General features: G+C 39.1%; 1 long non-coding RNA gene across 1 annotated transcript in view; it reads right to left on the bottom strand.

The window, feature by feature from the left end:
- Positions 1-19,826, bottom strand: part of LOC144324709 (uncharacterized) — a 130,617-nt gene extending 110,791 nt beyond the window's left edge. The window contains exon 1 of the long non-coding RNA XR_013390141.1: positions 19,692-19,826. This is a non-coding gene — a long non-coding RNA (uncharacterized LOC144324709). The remainder of the gene's footprint in view (positions 1-19,691) is intronic.
- Positions 19,827-20,210: the final 384 nt, after the last annotated feature.

Here is a 20,210-nt window from a genome sequence, read left to right as displayed (position 1 = left end):
GTCCAGCTGGCCTGCCCTATTAATGGGGATCCTAAGCAGGTATGAGTTGCATGATGTGCAAATACTGAAGTCTGAAGTCTCTCTCCTCTCCTTAGCTGATTTTCAACCCATCAAGTGAAAATTCTGTTTCTTGTTAAAGCCATTTCAATCATCCATAGACAAATTGGTTTGGGGGAGGCTCTACCTATCTTGTGCTCACTCCACTGATGTACAGAATAAACCTAATGTGGCTGATCACACCTTTTTTATATCTGTACATCTGTTCACTTATGTATATCACTGATCAAAGAAAATCCTGTATATGATACAAGTTACTTGCCAGGACTTCCTGTTCTAGATGCTAGACAGGCTAGAAAGCAATCATTGTAAATTACAGAATGTCACAAAGGTGTGAGCCAGACCTAGCACAACACTCTTATTTTAGAGACAAGAAAAGGTTCCAGAAGGAGGAGGGCACAGTTATCAGATGATACCATGGGTTATTAGTCCAGTTTATCTCAGGGCCTCAGAGGTGCATGTTCTCACCAGCAGTACTGACCTGGTCAAGAAATCCATAGGTGGATCAGGAAACTATCTTGACAGCATAAATTAAAGGCCGATTCATCTCCCATCCACAGACTGTCTAATTTCTGAGTGAGAAAAGAAAGGAAAAGTGCTGGCCCTATATGTATATGGGTGTACACATTTTAGATTCTTACTTGAGATTTAGACTTTGAAAACAGGCAGAGAATGGAGCATGAGGACCCTTGAGACTGAGGAGCAAGAGTGAATACCATTAAAAACATAAGAAGCTCAGAGAGAAAAAAAAAAAAGTCAGCAAACAGTGGAAATGGGCTCTACTTACCCCAAAATAAAGGATGTGGAAGACAGCTCTTTATGGCCATGTAGATGCCAGCTTGAGAAGCAGCCAAAGAGGCCTATAAGAGGTTTAGGGGGATAATCTGTTTTTAGAAATGATATGAGCTTATAAAATTTTGCAAATTGATGGTTAAGGAAAGTTCTAGAACAGAAGCCTATATGGCAATTTCAGTGAACAATATCTATCTGCTAGCCTAAAGTCAGAGGTATAACAATTGAACAAAAAAAGGAAAGAAATAAATTTGTAAGATCAGAGACCAGAGTATCCATGGTTGAGAGAAAAATGCTGACTGCGCCTCTTCTGGCCTCATCTGGCCTTTCCTGTCCACCCTACTACTTTTGCCCTAGTGCTGACCCTCCCCACCTGAACTCATTCAAGTGCTACTTCCAGGCAGTACCCTTGTCCCCACAACATCTGTCTTAACCTAACACTGACACCAGAGGGTCCTCAGGCCTAGAGTGTTCCTGTGACTTCTTCTTCACTCCTCCTCTTGAATTTACCTAAGTTCCACTCAAAGACCTAGATGCCATCTCATCCAGAAAGCTTTCTCTCATCCCCTTTGTCTCCGAAGTCCCTACTCTGTGCTCATACAGTGCAGAGGTTTACTTATACCTACAACCATACCCAACACACAAACTGCAACCTGTGATTCACTTGTCTGTCTTCCAAATTAGATTGAGAACAACCTGAGGGGAGGAACTTGTTCTTTTCCTGAGTATCCCCCATACTTACTACGGGGATCAGTAGTATGTGCAACATAGCACATAATAGGGACTCACTAAATGTCTTCATTCAGAAAGAATATTCTTAAATGTTAGGCCTGAGAATGTAACTTACCTATTTGCAAGTTTTTTAGGGCCTACAATATGATGAATGTCCAAATTTCTTTTCCTACTGTAGTATTCAGGGTTCTCCACAGTAGGAGTCCAAGCTGTCTTTCTCAAATCAGATAGCCTAGATAAGTATATGTTTCCATGATAAGTGAATGCCTATACTTCACATAAATTGCCTGCATATTCTGCCCCAAAAATGGGAAGCCCCCACCCACCAAAGGCACTTCTACACCAGATGATCCAGAATGATAAATGGTTGTCCACCAACAAAGCCAAAGTAAGCTGGCCAACACAAATGTGGCTTTCAAACATTGATGAAACAGGGCCATAATACTTCAGGTAATCATAATGCTCATTTCACAGCAAAGCACCTGAGTCATTTGTCAGCATCTATTGGCTTATGCAGAGCCTGGGAGGCATCAACACAATTCAGGATGTCTGAGCTCCCCTGTCTGAGTTTCAGCAGAAGAATGTCTGATGGCAAGAGAACCTTCTCCCCTGTAGCCCAGCCATGTCCACACATATTTTATCATTGTATTATCATGTAACACGATAATTGTATTATCGTAAACATTGTATTATCTATGCTCGTACTGGGGGATCAAATTTTGGGGGTCACCTAGAGAAAGCTTTTCTGTCTGGTCCCAAGGAACAGATACACAAGAGAGATTAGGAATTGATGTGACTTTTCAGGAGCAATGATTTAAAGCTCCCCAAGTAAAAAAAACAGGAGCCTAGAAAGGTCCCAAATGACCAGCCAGGGTGATGTTGACATAGATATATAGGCTGACTATCACCATCAAAGAATTCATTTTCCAAGGGAACCTGTATCTATCTCCATTCTTGAACCTGACCTTAACAGATTGAAACTCAAATGTGCTTGCTTTTTTCATAGCCTGGTCTCGAAAGTCACACCTAGATTCTTTGCACAAGCTGTTGACTTACCTCACTTAACTGCCAAATCCAATCTCTCTCATCTGTAAAGACCCATTTATGATGCCAAATCCCTGAGTCTTTATTCCTCAGTCAATCTTGATTGTTTTCACCTGTTGATAAACATCTATTTAGCACTGTGTCATTCTGCCCTGCAGTACAATATTCTGTTTATATCTTCCTCCTTCTGGACTGAAAGCAGAGAACAATTCCATTTTATCTCTTTGCCTGCCACTCCCTAAATAATAAGGCCTGGTTAAGAGTAAGGACTCTCTCCCCAACAGGCATACACCATCCTAGCCAGGAGCAATGTTCTGATATTGCATTTCCTGGATGAATAACATTCATGATAAAAAAATTAATAGAAGAGAAAACACCCATCTGATTTGAGGCCAATGTAGCCACTCTCTCTCAAGAGTTCTAGAAGCATATTATAAGGCAGACATGAGAGTAAGTGGTCGTTCTAACACTATGACAATCATGGCTGATAGCCTTCCATACGTGTCTCTTCTCAATAGCATCAGGGAGTTAGCCTGGACACTGACTCTTCTCATAAGGATAGAAAACAGAAATGTTTTTCTATTCTTAGTCCAAATGGATCAAAGTGTTTAGATGAACATCCAGCCATTCCTAAAGAGACACAGAGAATGTATCAGTAAGAACATGGTATCTGGGGACAAGGACCTATGATTTGGCTCTACCACTTAACAGACTTTTAATTTTGGAATCCAAGTGTATATCATTTGTAATTTTCTTATAATGAATCTTTTGCAATCTTGGATCAGTAGAAAGTTGGTCACTACTTTCTAGCTGTCTGATTCTTTATTAGTATAATAAATGCAACTGATTTTCTCTATGTATAACCCTAGTCTTATTCTGTTTTTATATGTTGTAGTCTTCTTATTAATTTCTGTGCAGTATGTAATTTCAGTCTTGATTTTTTTTCCCCTCTGGCCCAGCACTAACTGAAAAAGTTTGTTTTGTTTTGGTATAGTTTGTCATTCTTAGGGACTGAAATTTTTGTTAACTTTTTGTTATTTTTTTAAATTATTTATTTATTCATGAGAGACACATAGAGAGAAGCAGAGACACAGGCAGAGGGAGAAGCAGGCTCCTGCGGGGACCCCGATATGGGACTGGATCCCAGGATACCAGTATCATGCCGTGAGCCTAAGGCAAATGTTCAACCACTGAGCCACTCAGGCGTCCCAACTTTTTGTTCTTATTTCTAGTTTTATTTCATGGCCAGAGGGTTGAACTTAAATAATTTATGCACTTTACCACTTATGAGCTTTGATCATTAAAAAATTATACAATGTTACAGGGTAGAGGATCCACATTCTCTCTTCTGAATCTTTGGAATCTTTTAATTAGTAAGTAAAATGCCACAAACATCTCAAACCCACCTAACTTTACTTGAGCCATTTTGCTTTGATTTGTAGACTGCAAATTTTTTTATTTTTTTATTTTTTTAAAGCTTTTATTTATCTATTCATGAGAGACAGACAGAGAGAGAGAGAGAGAGAGGCAGAGACACAGGCAGAGGGAGAAGCAGGCTCCATGCAGGGAGCCTGACCCAGGACTAGATCCTGGATCTCCAGGATCTCACCCTGGGCTAAAGGCGGCACTAAACTGCTGAGCCACCGGGGCTGCCCTGCAAATTTTTTTAAAGTAGATGCATAGTCTCTACAAAATAAAATGGCCAGAATCATACAAAAGAGATATCTGGCAGGAAAACTTATTCAGCAGTGAAAATGCTAGATAACTCTAGAAATATTTTGATCATTTAAAACTTTTAAACATCTTTAAGAAAGAATGCCAACAATATCACATGTTGATTTGACTACAACATATCAACATTCTTTTGTTTATGAAAAACCAAGATGATTCATGTTTTGGGGTTTGGGTTGTTTGTTTTTTGTTTTTTGTTTTTGTTTTTGTTTTTGTTTTTTTTTCAGTATTGTTGATTCCTTACCTTTCCTGTTCTTTTTCCAGTAGATTTACTTTCTCTCTTTCATATCTTCTTTGGTGCTGGCATCCTGTCCTCTACCCGGCCTTTTTCAAATAACATTTCTGAAGCAGCATTTCTCTAAACCCAGCAGCTTCTGAACAGACTCATCTAACCATGTATTTATGCGAGCCACCTTTCATCTGAGCAGTTCAGGCTGTCTCAAAGACATTAACTCATGGCTCTTCTGGGACATACTCAGTAAGTCATAATTATATCCACTCTGAACAGAGGACTGTTCAGAATGCCGATGACTAAAGGAAACTTACCCAAGACACTAAATGAACTTGGATTGAAATTCAGAGTCTCTTATTCCAGCCTAAGCTCTCCATGTTGGACGTTAAAATGCTCATTATTATGGCTTGAAGTTATCTTTCCCTTTAAGTTTAAAATCATGAGTGTTGGAGTTGGCAAAAATCATAACCCCTACCATTTGTTATCTCAGCCCCTTCCCCCCAAAAAAGATTCAGAAGAGGTGAGAGATGTGGTCAAGTAACAAGTACTTGAAGCAGAGTAGGACCAGAACCATGGTCTGGGATCTCTGCTATTGCTTATAATTTCCTTCATGTACCAGTGTTCCTTCTTTTTGTCTTTTTTTAACCATCTTCTTCCCTTCCTCTCTTCCTCTCTTCTCTAATACCTGTCAAAATTTTTTATACAAAAATGTGTTTCTTTTACCTTGCATCTATAACATATATCACAACATAAATTCAAACTAAATTATATGAAAAGATCATCTTAAGTTACTGAAAAGATGTAATAGAATCTCTTCAAAGAAATCCAGTTTTGTTCTGCTTAGACCTTATAGGTAATTCAAAGAAGGCTATAAAAATGCTTGCTAAGAGATAACCTGCTTTGAAGTTAGGTGTCGGCAGTGACCAAATTTTAATCATAAACCATGGATAAGGCTAAGGCATTGCTAATAATATCACTACTCAAGGACGTGGTTATGATGCAGATGTGTGCATCAATTTACAGTTGGCTAAATGCTTTCAGACCTACTAACCCCTTTGATTCTCAAACTCCCTTATCAAGAGAGGAAAAGGCATTCTTAATTCTATTTTACATCCAAAGAAATCAAAGGTCCCTAAGGTTAAATGATCTACTAAAGACTAGACAACCAGAAAGGAAGGAGCAGAGATCTGCTGTCCCCACACCCTCATCTTTTCAACAGCCCCACACTTTGGTTCCAGCCCCTTTCACAGTCTGCTGGACATAGTTTCTCCACCAAGACTGTGCTTCTTGTGCACAGAGGCTGGGCTGAATTTATCCCTGGATTGTCCTCAAGTCTGCACAGAGATATTGCTCAATAAATGTTCCTTGAACTAAATGTAATTGCATTGAATAATCACGTTAAATTGTACCTACTCTAATGTTATCAGTCTTAATTCCAGTTATCGTAAATTGTTATGTGTCACAGAAATAAAACAGATCTCTTTGTCAATTGCATTGTGATAAACCCTAATCAGATCTTTAATTGTGGCCATTTCTAGTCTTCTGTCACCGTTACTGTTTTTACTCTGATGCTTTTGCAACAGTGCTTCATCTACAAAAAGATTCATAGAAAAGAATGACCTGTACTCTAGAATGCAGGTCTCTGATAATTTTCAGATCATACCACTGAATCAGGTATAGGGAAATGAATGACTTCATAAAGTTTCTTAAGATTCAAGATCAACAGGAATTAATACAGGGGACTGAATGAACTAAGGAGGATGATTATAATTGTTATCACTATTTGTTTGAACGATTGCTGGTTCTTTAATGCTTTATTTTTCCAGATTTAAAGAAATGTTTTCTCTTTTCTCTTAATCTACCTATGATTTAAAGTAAGATGAAATATTTATATGTTTCTTCCTACTTGAGAATTCAGAAACTCTCAGTGAACGTTCTTATATTTTCATGGCAATATAGTGATTTATATAAATTCAGTAAGAATCTGTTCTCCTTGTAACAGGACACAATTGGAAACATTTGTTCTATTACCAAGGCTTTGCCTGGAATGTCATGTTTAGGAGAGATATGCATGAACTCAGACATGACCAGACAGCTTTAAGGAACTAACATTGACTTTATGGAACCAATAAAGCCCCTTGGAAAAATTGCCCTGGTATCTTGCTTACAGGGTTCCCAGCAGCCTTACCAAGTACGAGGGTCACTTCCTGGTAGGTAAAAGAACCTCAGGATATTTTGGTAGTCTCAGGAAGAGAGGAATTAAATTTATAGGTATTGCAGGTAAAGTCTAATGGCAAGTTGCTGAGTTGGCTTCTTAACATAGAGAGGGGTTTAGAAGTCCAATCTCACATTCCTTAAAGAACACTCCAGCAAAGCAGATTTTAAAATTCTATGTGGTTAATTGCTACCCTTGCTGCACTTACATAAATAATCAGGTCAAGTTTATTGAAGTGATGTAACTTGCAACAAATTAGTCTTATTATGGTCGTCTTTGATAGAAATAGGAGTGATTATAGGAGAGAAAAATTACGTTTCAATAGAAACTATAATACACACTTGTAGATAATAGATTCGAGTTCTGCCAATTATCTTTGAGGTTTTGTTTTCTACCAGTAAACTAAACTACTTTCCTTCAATATCTGGCCAAAACTCTTCAACTCTTCAAACTAATGTTTCCATTTTTTCTTCCAATCTTCTGACTTAGAAGCATTAATAACTAACACTGCCCTTTTCTCAAACCCATACAAACTAAATTTGGACAACTTGATATAAACTTCAGAGAAATCACCACAACAGTTTATGTATAGATAATCTTTGTGCCTGTTGCTATGTGGGCCACTCAGAAAGATCACCAGAGACATTTAAACTGCAAACCAAGAAAATCTGTCCAGATTGCCACTGCCTGCCTTCATTCTATCTGAGGATGCTATGAGCCTGACATCTAGAAATCTTCTGGACTGGTTACCCTCAGAACTCAGAAACTATTTTTTAATTTGCTCCAACATTAACCATGTTTTTCTTTTGTTTCGATAGAAATGCCTCATTAAATATCTGATTTCTTGAGCAATGTAAATCTAACTTTGAGAGCCCAGCTCTATCACCACCCCCTAAAATGATACACATCTGTTAAATTAAACTGATCTATTTTCAAGACTAAGAAAATAATTCAGTGAAATAATGGAGCAATTGGCCAGCACAGCTTTTAATATATGAAACTTCCAAAGAAGTTTCAGAGGTGGTAACTCGAGGTATTCAGGGTAGGCCACTCTAGAATATGCCACATTGATATACAGATTATTTTGAGCTGAAGACAATTAAGACCAAACAGACTCAAGAAGAGCTTTTTACCTCTCCATTACCTAATACAATTTGGATAGGAGGCCTGTACCTCCTGGAAGAGAGCTATCATGAAAGATAACTTTTTTTTTAATGTCAAAAAGACTTCTCCTCATAGTAGAGCAAACATTCATTTATCAAACATTTGCTCTTCCCATCTTTCTGTGGATTGTCTTTCTCCCCACTGAAGCCCTACCCTTTCTCCTTGCTCAAGATGGCATATAATATTAAGGAGGGCATGTGATGTGATGAGCACTTGGTGTTATACACATTTGATAAATTATTGAACACTACATCTGAAACTAAGTATGTACTATATGTTTGCTAATTGAATTTAAATAAAAAAAAAAAGATGGCATATAAACCTCAATTGTCTATTGAGGAGCTTCTCACATCTTCATGGGGTTCCCATTTGTATGTGATTAAATTTGTTCTTCTCCTGTTAAGTTGCCTCATGTCAATTTAATTATTAGGCCAAAGAACCTAGAAGGGCAGAATTAAAAAGTTTTCCTCCCCTGCATACTAAAATCCCTCTGTCTGTCATTTAAACTAATACTGACTGCCTCATTTGCACAAGGTTCCTGAATTACAAGGGCTAATGATTGAAGCTCTTCCTGCAGTGCCAACCTCAAGGAAGAAGCCTCCTGGACTCTAGGTCTGTAGGTGGCCTGGTAGGTCTCATCCTCTGACCTCTGCCTCCAGGCTCATCTCCTCCAGGAAGCCCTCCCCACACACTCTTCCTCCTTCTGACTCCTTCTGGTTTCATGCAGCCCATGCTGGGTACTGAACACTCACAGCTTTAGTTAAAACCTACTCTGCCTTTTTCCTTAAATGGAAAGTCACGGGGGCCATTTTTAATTCTTCTGTCTCTTCTCAGTATTGTCCAGAGCAGCATCTCATGCATAGTAGGTTCCCAACAAACACTGACTAATAATGAGATGCTGAAGTGATTCTACTAGTCTTGCCCCCCACTCGCACCTGCTCAGACTATCTGGGATGTGCCTTCTAGGAGGCTAAAGACACAACCCAATACAAAGGGCCACGGCTCCTCCTCTGAGCTGCTGTTCCTTTCCATTTGCGGAGTAGGAACAATACAGAATCCTATCTCCTGCCACCCTGTGCAATCTCCAAACCACAGGCAGCTACACACACCTCAGTTCTGCAACCAGTGTAGAGTGAGTCCTCCATTCTACTGCTTCAGTGCACAGAGCTCCCTGAAATCCAAATAGCCCCTGCATGGCACCCCCATGTGAATGGCTAGGGGAATGACATGCACTCACAGTATTCTCAGGTTCTTTAAATGGTTCTACTGCAATGCAGCAGCACTCAGCCTGCTTGCTCTCTAGGAAATGATAGCTCAGCACTCACTGCTGTGGAAGGAATGGCAGAAGCAGGGTCGTGATGCTCACTGACTGGGCTCTTAATAATGCAGCACTGACAAAAGTATTAAGAGAGAGAGAGAGACGGAGACAGAAAGGCAGGAAGAGAGAAGAGAAAAAAGGGTGGGAGACAAAAGAGAGAGAAACAAAGGGAGATGGACAGAGATGAAGGTAGCAAAGAAGAGAGTGGGTAAAGAGAGAGGCTTAGCAAAAAACAAAGGGGTAAGGCTCGATGAGAAGATTCTAAGCCAGTTTTACAACAGCTGCTGTCTGGTAGAAACTTGTTCATTTGGTCACTCCCTCACAGGTAGAACTGAAACCACACATCCCATGCAGCTGAGCTGTATCTGAAACCCCAAGAAAAATAAACCCCAGGAAAACAGCTGGAGCTTAGCTGTAAGAAGCCAATTTATAAACTACTAAAAACCCATCCCTCACTTTTTCCCATTTCATATCCCACTCAGTCCCTGCTTCAGGATACCTTCGTGCCTTCTCCTCCAGAATAAAACTTGTTTTCACAGAAAAGTATCTATATTTGTCAAGTAAGGGCCTGAGTGACCCACACTTCCTACTCATATCCTCCATCCTGAAAAGGGTCATCCCGTCAAGCCTAATCCCTTGACACAAGACAGAAGCCTCTAGCCCTTAGGAAAGACACTCCAAGTCTGAGTTGGTAAGCTAGTGTCTGCCTATATTTGGGTACTCTGTCCAAACCCTTTGAGTACTGCGACTGTGGTCCCATCTCCCTGTGATGGGACACTGAAGGTCCTTTCCTGAGGATAACTCCTGACTATTTACCAGCTTTTTCTAGAAGGTGATATTTTTTTTCCCATAGTCATTTCTTAGCCATTTAATTTTTTTCTTTTTCTTTTCCTTTTTCTTCTTCTTTCTTCTAGTTCTGCAGATATTTATTGGGCATATATTAGGTACATATACAAATCCAGTACAGGAAGGTCAGAATAAGAATTCATCCTAAGTCAGAACTAAAATAACAATTTGGGATGTGCTGAAGCTCACGAGCATGAGAGGCCACCGCTTGCACCCCCAGCTCTTGTTTGAAATCCCACAGTAAAAGCTGAGTGCCAAGGAGCAAGACTCTGAGACATTTAATTCCAGCCATAAGTGACTTAAGGCAATGACATCCCTCATTTTTAATTTATACTTAAATAACCTGATATAGCTTTAGATGAACTGAATATGGCTTACAAAGGTGCCTGTGTGAAGGGGAGCAGAGTAAGAGGTCAGCACAGAGCCAGGTCACTGCCTATATTAAGGTCACACGGTTATTAGAGGAACAGCTGGAAATAAACTGGGAGTGGCAATCTTCACTCTAGGCTCAAAGTAACCTTGTCGCACCATCTAATGAGACACTGGCATTTGAGCTGGAACTGCAGGGATGACAGGAGTTCACTGACAAAAGAGGGAAGGGTAAGGCAGGATGTTCTGGAAGAGGGATCAAGGATTGAGTTCTGCCCTGACACAGCGAGGTTGGAACTCACAGGGCACAGGAGTCTGTATTCCCAGGCCTTGAAAATCCATTACTCACTTCAGAAATACTGAGACATCTATACTTTTCCTTTATAGCAAGTCTCATAGTTTTTAATTATGTATTTATAACATTTGCTCACATTTTCTCCCCTCTGCCTCCACTCCATCCTAAAATGACTCCAGAAAGGCAGAAATTTCAACTGTTTTGCTCACCATTGTATCCTCAGCACCTAACGCAGGCTTTAGTGCCTAATGGGGTTCACTAGATATTTGACAATGAACAAATGAATGAATGAACTATAAACACAGCAAAACCAGCTTTATCAGAACACCCAGTGCTGCACATCAGAAAGGCATTGTTATTTGTTTGCAATTGAGCTAAATTAGGTATCAGTTCATATTAAAAGTACCATGGACTATGTATGCACACAGTATTAATTTTAACATGCTTGAAAATAACTATTTAGTGGATTGTTTTCCTTCACCTAGCCCCTTTTGCCTCTTCTTTAGAATGAGACCCACTTGGAACATATGTGCATTTTTTAACCTGACATAAAAGACTGCTTCTTTAAAATGTATAATAAAATCTCACCAAAAAAAGTGCACTAAAAGCAATGAAACTGATGATTTAGGAGAATACAGAAAGGATATTGAAGCTCAGTCTCTACCTTAAATATGCAAAATTTTAGTAAGTTTATGAATTTGGAAAGAGCAAGTGATCCAAAGAATGTTCTCAATGCATAACTTAAGAGTGCAAGAGAAAATTCTCTCCTTAACCCAAGACAAATCTGTTTTACAGTGGGCTGGCATGGGGAGAGGTGAGGAAAGACTTCTGCTGGTCTCCCTCCTAGCTCTCTGCCATTTCAGATATGGCTCAGGCTCCTGAGCCGGAGTGCTCCTCACCTGGACCTGGGCCTGGGTCTTGAAAGCCAAAAGGGTCTGAACTGAGCTTCCTCACCATGAACTACCACCCCCTCTCCCCCATTCAGTTTACATAATGTGCCATGGAGACAGTTTCCCCCCATAGATGTCACAAGCTCCCGAGAAACAACACAACCTCATTCTCAGAGAATTCCACTGACTACTGAAAGTCTTCTCTATCTCTCCAAAATAGAAAAGGATAGTGCCTATTCTATTCTGGTCTTCACTTTTCTGGTTCTACCTGACAATCTTTATAGCCTCTCCCAGTGAGGCGGGCTATGCTAATTAACCAAAACCCAGAGGAGCCTACCTATCGAAACTCTCCCATTTTGCAGAGGAGGAAACTGAGAAAGCCCTAGACGGGTTAATTGACACACTAAGGTCACCAAAGGAAAATGAGAACACAGACCCCTGCCCTTAAGCTCATTTTTTCCCTTCAATAGCATCTCCTTATTTCCTACCTCTACTGTTTCTTTCCATTCCCAATGCCATCATCCTACTTTGGTGTTCACATCCTTTCTTGTATTCTCAACACTTTGCCCACATCATTCCCACCACTGCCACCAGCAAGATCCTCTCCATGCTAAATAAAAGTTATCACCACTGAAAAGCCAGCTCAAATCCTTTCCCTTCCACAAAACTCTCCCAACATACTTTGGCCCAAGAATTCTTTCTATCTCTAGCATCTAAAGTATGGTCCCTTCTTCAGCCCTTTGCATAGACTTCCTTTGTTTCTTATGCTGATACCCTTTGTTAAGGGAATTTCTTTTTCCCCCACTCAGGGTAAATCTTTCCCAAGAAAAGAGTTTAATTATTGACATCTCTCTACCTCTATTCACTTCATCTCAAGACAAAGTAGGGAAGAATACACTTATAATTATAGACTCAACTCCTCTCTTTTCTTCCTGGAAATGAACTCTCTCACAAAGAGTGGCTCCTCTCTGTTCCATGGGGAAAGAGACACTGTGCAGCTAAGAGTATAAGTCAATTTTAGACTTTTAATCTCAGGCTGCCTACTGGGATCTATGCTAAAGTGTGTGTACTTCAATCCAGCCTTTATCTACTAGAAATAAAGGTAATCTATTGCCCTAATATGCATTATATTTAGCATATTTCTCAATTGACCCAAACTCAGAGGTGAAGGGAGAGAATTCCTCTGGATACCACAGCATTCTATATGGATATTTAAATCTTACTTTATCGTTTAATCATTGTTTGCTGTGCTTTGTCTCTCCATCTCTAGTATGAACTCCTAAAGGATTAGAACAATGAGGTATAATTTTTCATATCCCCTAGAGCACTCAGTTCAAAGCTTTGCACATAGCAGGTGCTCAATCCATTCTATTCAATAAAATATTTGTTGAAAAACTCTGATACCTTTCAGCAATCAAGTAATTTTCCTTAAAGTGTTTTCACCATAATTCTACCACATATAAAGATCTGTAACCAAGGAAACATCTTTCCCATCCTAGCTAAAACAGATCCTTTCAGTTTCTAAAATCTCCTTCCTTAAGTACTTATCCTCCTCCTCCATCATTTCTCTGATTCTCTCTGACTGGTAGAAATAAAGAAAAAAAAAGCACTAAGGTCTTGCAGAAAAAGATGAGGCACCTAATACATGGTGGTTCTGATCACTCTTCCCCCCTAATTTCATTCACAATCCCTAAGAAGACATGCTTACTTTTACACACAATGACACCTAAAGTTGGTAGCTTAAATTAAATTTTTTTGCCAGCAGACCCAATGTCCGTATGATAGGGATGAGCGTCAGGCAACCCTATAGATTCCCAGTTGCAACATTTTCTATCTTTTATCTCATGCTCCTCCAACCTATCCCCCTGGACTTTGCTTTTTGCCTCTTTGTATGCCCACACATCCAAAGCCATACTTCTATATCACCTAGCCCTAAATATGACCTAGTGAGTATGATTTTTTTTCTGCATTGCTCCTTCTTAGAATTTGCCCCCACTTTTCCTCCCCAATCCTGTTAGTGACATATTACTATACCTACTATAGCCACTTTTGCCAAGCCCATGTATAGCACCATCAGGTAGCCTTTACTCAAATATTCTTCTATAGATGGTTTAATTCCCTAGCTCCCATCTGGCCTGAGCCATTTCCTCCAATTCATTCTCTTTTCTATCCTCAACAAATCCATTATCATCATAACAACCTAAGTCTGACAAATGTAGTCCAAAGTATACCATTGGTAAGATCAGAGCACAAGAAAGAAAAGAAATCTTTGAGATGTTCTAGTCTGACCCAACCCCTTTTTCTCTTCATTTTAGAGGTAAAGACATCAAGACACACAGGTTAAGCAGATCACCAAAGTGAGCTAAAGACAAATTTAAGCCTAAATCCCAAGTCTCACGACAACCAATTGAATTTTCCAACATTTTTAAAGAAATAGAAAATAATATAACAATTGATATTGATTTGCCATTATTATATAAAAGAGAACTGCCAAAAATGATACAAATTTCTCACAAGCCGATGCCTCAAATCCAAAGTATTTGCAAATTGAAGATTGATTTTCAGCAGTTTTTATGAGATGGATATCAAACTGTAACACACAACAAGGCTCAATGTTCTCAGACCAACAATTCAGTCTTTTAATAGTAGACAATTACAGTGAAAGAAACTCTAGAAGACTCCAAGGTCTAATATCCCACTAGAAATATAAATAGCAGTTGCAGAGCTTAAAGCAAAAGGACTTCACCATAATATTAAAGGGAGAAATAATCTACAAAATGACATCAAGTCAATTTAATAAAAACTCTGAATCTATAAACTTAAATAAAAATATAATATATTCATAAAAATAAGACAAATCCTGACTCTACCATAATAAAATCATTTGCATTGATTCAAAGAAAGTCTATCATCCTCCAAACACAACTTTCCAGACATATTCCATATTTTGTGATGACGAATGGTAAGATTTATACATTTACCAACATAATGTAAACCAAGATACTCCTAAGACCAAAAATACACTTATGCTAAGAAGACTCCATATTTTTACTGTTAATTTCCCACTATCAAACCACAAACTGTGCAAATTAGTTTCACTTAATTTATCTCTGTTTTCATCAATAAATGACACTTTAAATATATGCATATTTATTAAAATTCTCCCCATAAATTTCACATCGATAGGTACTGTTTCATCTCACATCCATAACTCTTTGTTCTATATGCAAGAAAGAGACTGAGACAGATGGAGAGAGAGTCTCTTATCCATGAATTTGGGCTTTCTGGTTCAAATACAGCCATCTAATTCCTACAAATAATTGTACATTGCTCCCTATAAGCTCTCTGTTTTCCTGAAATGGTAGATAGTGGCAGCAAGGTTGGGAAGTGACTGGGAAGTAATGCTTTGTCAACATTTGGGGGAATGTGTTGGCTAAATCACTTGAAAAGAGTACAGCAATTCAGGGCTCCTGGGTGGCTCAGTTAGTTAAGCATCTGCCTTCACTTGGGTCATGATCTCAGGATCCTGGGATCCAGCCCCATATTGGACACTCTGCTTAGTGGGGAGTCTGCTGCTAATCTGTCTGCCCCCCCAACCACCAGCTTGTGTTTTCTCTCTTTCTCTCAAATAAAAATAAATAAAATCTTTAAAGGAAAAAAAAGAATACAGCAATTCATCAGGCCAGTGATTATACTGCAAAGGACCCCATGCATGCCAACAGAGAAGCTTTGCACAGAGGCCACCCCAACCCATAAGTAATCACCTCTGACTTGATCACTCACTGAAGAAAATAAAGTGGGCCCAAGCTCTAGGAAGTACATTTTTAGAGTGAACTATTTAAAATCTCCTGCATTTGTATTTGGTTGTAAGATTTTGACCTTGTTAGTTACTGCTTCTTCAACAACTACCGGTGGGATGATAATAATGCCTGATACTCTTTTGAGTGCTTTGAACTACATTGATATATTTAATCTTCATCTAATTCTCAAGTAAGAGAACTGAGTCACAAGGAGGCTAATAAATTTTCCTAGAACAAGTGACAGAATCCGAATTCCAATCAGGCCGTCTCCTGCTCCAGATGTTTTCCCAACCAAGTGTGTTCTCTGTTACTCAGTCTTTGTCTCTATAAAATAGGGAAAAGAACTATTCCACTTTCATTTCTAGGAAGTTGTAAGAATCAAAGAATATAATGTTATTTCTCTTAGAGAAATAAAATAACACGAGATAAAAACAGGTTTATGTGTTATCATCAATGAATCAGTGTGGGGTATAACACTTTCAAGGACTGTTTGGTAAAAAATCATTTTAAGTTAATAATAATAGGGCAGCCCCGGGGACTCAGTGGTTGAGCGTCTGCCTTGGGCTCAGGGCATGATCCCAGGATCCAGTATCGGGTCCCACATCAGGCCTTTTGTAGGAAGCCTGCTTCTCCCTCTGCCTGTGTCTCTGCCTCTCTCTCTCTCTCTCTCTCTCTCTCTCTCTCACACACACACACACACACACACACACACACAAATAAATAAAATCTTAAAAAAATTAATAATAAGTCAAAAGGAAATTATATGTTATGACCAGTAATGTTCTAGTAAATACAAACCAAATAGAAGAAAAATCAAGGCTGAAGATCCGAGTTCTCCCCAAAGATCATCCATTGACAGAGAGTCCTGGACAGAACAAAGTACCAGGAGCCAATAACAGAAGTTTCACCTCAGCTCCCACCCACACTTCAGGAGGCAGGACTTTGAATATACCACTTCCTCTCTGTTGTTTTCAGCTTCCTCATCTAAAAGCTTTACCACCCACAGCTCTTTCTTCTGGATCACGCTGCCTCCTCGCTGAGTGCTGGGGCTCAGTGTCCTTGCAAAGACTCTACAGGTCTAGAATTTTTTTTAGCAACCTCCATCTTCTAAACCAGGGGCTTGGTTCTGTAGAGTAAAATCTTAATGACTCTGGAACACAGAGTTCAAGAAAAGACAGGGCATTGTTACTATGAGTTCAACTTCTTAGATTTGTATCATGTCTGTTGTCTAATCCACACGTCCACAGCCCCAGCCCTAGTTCAGGTCCTCCTCGTCTTTCATGGGGATTCTGTCAAGAATGTAGAAAACTCAGGGATCTCTGGGTGGCTCAGCAGTTTAGCGCCTGCCTTTGGCCCAGGGCGCGGTCCTGGAGTCTATGTCTATCATGAATAAATAAATAAAATCTTAAATAAAAAAAAAGAATGTAGAAAACTCAAACTCACCTCTTTTTCACTGGTCTCTTTAAACAAAGCCTTCACCTTGCCTCCAGATGATCTTACTAAGAAGTAATCTCATCAGATCAATGCCTGTTCTGAAACGTTATAGCATCAATATAGGATGATGGTGAAGTATCCTTTAAGCTTGGAGATAAAATGATCTTCTGAAGTAAAATCAGTACAATGTTTGTATTACAAATAAGCCTGGTCATATCCACTAGATTTTAAGGAATAAGATCAGAGTAGGATGACCAGGCAGGACATGTATTTTGGGGGGAGTTCTCCTAAAAGCAGATTTTGAGGCAAGAACTTCATACTTCAAGAAGTATATTTGAAAGGTGGTCCTGATAAGTGATTTAAGGGGTGGATAAGTGACTTATAAATGGGAGAAAGGCCTATAAATATGCACTAATAAATAGCACAAGGCACAAATCTACTGAGGACCTTCTAGAATGTAAAACATATCTCAGAATTATCCTACTGATAGGCAAGGAAGCCAGAATATTATTTTTTTAAAGATTTTATTTATTTATTCATGACAGACCTAGAGAAAGAGAGAGAAGCAGAGACATAGGCAGAGGGAGAAGCAGGCTCCAGACAGGGAGCCCGACATGGGACTAGATCCCAGGACTCTGGGACCACGCCCTGAGCGAAAGGCAGCTGTTCAAACCCTGAGCCACCCAGGCATCCTGGAAGCCGGAATATTAATTCACCAACTCCTGATCCTCATTGGCCAGAGTCATTCTTGGACTTTAATTCCTCAGGATTAAATGTCTAGTGAAGGCCAAGCACACTTTCAGAGAACACTGAATAAAAATGAAAGTTGTAATCTTTCAGTAGAAGAAAGAACATCAAGAGAAGAAAGGAGAATGGAAAAAGATCTGCATGGAGGTAGTAAGAGAGTGCCAGAGAGCAAGATATGAGTGTTTGGCCAAATATTTAAAAGCAGCAAAATCTCCAATCTTGATAATTCTGGTGAATGTAAAGGTCTCTCCTGCAGCAGTTTACCAATAATAACATCATCTATAACCTGCCATCTACCGTGCCAGGGACTTTGTTCGACACTAAGTACTTGGTGTTCATCACCTTCTTACAATGACTCAGCAAATGAAGTAACTAACATTTGGGTGAATTCACTGATGTGCCAAAGTCACTGAGCTAGTAATGTCAGCCCTTTACTAGCTCTATAAGCTTGGACAGATTAGATTTAAACTTTCTCATCAAATATGTCCTTTTTCTATGTATTACAGAACATGTCAAGTTTTGACAGAAATATTTCTCAAGATTATCTAGTTTCCTTTATTCCAATACCACATTCATGTCATATTCACCACTCTCTAATGCTAGGAGGAATCTGGATATGCAATGTAAAGTTTATTTGATTCAATTCAACATACATTTACTGATTTCCAATTCTATGAGCCAAGCTATATGCCAGACACATTTGGCAGCACAGGCATAGATAAAACCTAATTCCTGCCTTCAAGAGATTTATAACATTGTGGTGGGAGAGAAACTGATATTTAAAAAGCTCTTTTTCAGGGTGCCTGGGTGGCTCAGTTAGTTAAGCATCTGACTCTTGATTTCAGCTCAAATCTTAATCTCAGGGTCATGAGTTCAAGCTCCATGGTGGGCTCTGTGCTGGGCATGGAGCTACTTAAATAAAAAAACAAAACAAAACAAAGAAAAGCATTTTCTCATCCATTATCATTAATCATTGCAAGGATCCAATAAGATAATAGAGTCAACTGCTATACAATATAATGGTGACAACTATAGATTATTTTCCCTTGATCCTTTATTCAAACAGAATCTTACTGATGTCTACCTTATCCCATGGCTAATACTTCAGGTTATAAGTTTATATTTGGAATAAATATTCTCAACAATGTGTAGAACCTCAGTGCTGATTCCAACTTGTAGGATTCTCCTATGGATCTTGACCTATATAGAAAGAACTACTATGATTTGAAAGACCAAATGAAAGCATTGACATTACCTCCCATCTCTTCGAAAATATAACTTAAAAGAAATATTTGATCCCTGGGGGAACCATAGAGATGCCACCATAAAATATTGAAAAGACACATGTGTGATGATTCCTAACAGACCTCCCGTTCAACTCCACTTTGGCCAGTGCAAAACACTGATGGAATTAGAAAATTGGTGATAACGCCTATTGCAGCTTCTTGCCAGGTTGTTTCCTTAGTGGAGTTATCACTACCTCGTTTGCAGCAATTGATAGAACAAATGTATTTTTATCCATTCCCATAAACAAAGGACACTAAATGTAGTCTACTTTCATTTGGTGGGAGATAATGTCCTAGGAATGACAACTCTGGGTTGTCAACTCCCCAGTTCTGTGCCAACACAATTAATTCTGTGTCAACTCCCCAACCCCTCACAATCCTGTTGGACATCATGCTGATTCATTCCATCAAAGACATTATGGTGACAGAACAGAGGGCAGCAAGTTGCTTAGAAAAAAAGTGTGGTATTTGGTAGACATCGTTAGATAAAGAGGCAAGGTACACCACATATGGATATTCTGCTTGGATCATTTTACCAAGTAATTTGAAAAGCTGATGGCTCTGGATGGGGCCCAGAGCCACTCAGGCTAACCCTGCCCTCAGTGAAAATGGCTCTAATGTATGCCCTTATAACTCAGCATCTTATAACCAGAGCAGAAATCCCTTCACGTTTTAGAGAATAACCATATACCTTCACATAAGTAAGCAATCTGCTTTTAAGAAATAGTTCCCAACTTACCACTCAGCTTGGAAGATGACTGAAGTATGACAACATTGAGCCTTCTTCACCCATAAATTTGTGAACATTTCAGCAGGGCATTGGATCATCACAGGTATGAAATCAACACCAAGATCAGAGAGGACCACCCTTGCTCACAACTGAATTACACAGAAAAGAAGGATATCTCTTAAATGACTTGTTCACTAGGTTCCTTTCATTTTCTAGGCTTGTGTTTCATATTTGGTACAATTTGTTGCTTAGATAAGAAAGCACAAAATGTATTTGTTCAGCATTCTGGGAAACTACAGGGTACCCCAACTACATAAATGCTATATAGCTCTCCTCTCCAATCCGAGCTTCCTGTCTCTCAGTTGCATTTTCTTTTTTTTTTTTTTTCAATTGCATTTTCTTTGCAGTTGCATTGTCTCTTTAAAATCAGCATCATCTGTTCACTGGAGACCAGAACATTGTTATTAAACACTCTTTGGTGGATTTTTAAAAGCACACACTTTCTTTTTTGGAATTAAGCAAAAACCA

This window comes from Canis aureus, chromosome 12 (assembly GCF_053574225.1).
Source record: "Canis aureus isolate CA01 chromosome 12, VMU_Caureus_v.1.0, whole genome shotgun sequence".
In the NCBI taxonomy this organism is placed as follows: Eukaryota; Metazoa; Chordata; class Mammalia; order Carnivora; family Canidae; genus Canis; species Canis aureus.
This window is presented reverse-complemented; position numbering and strand designations above follow the sequence as displayed.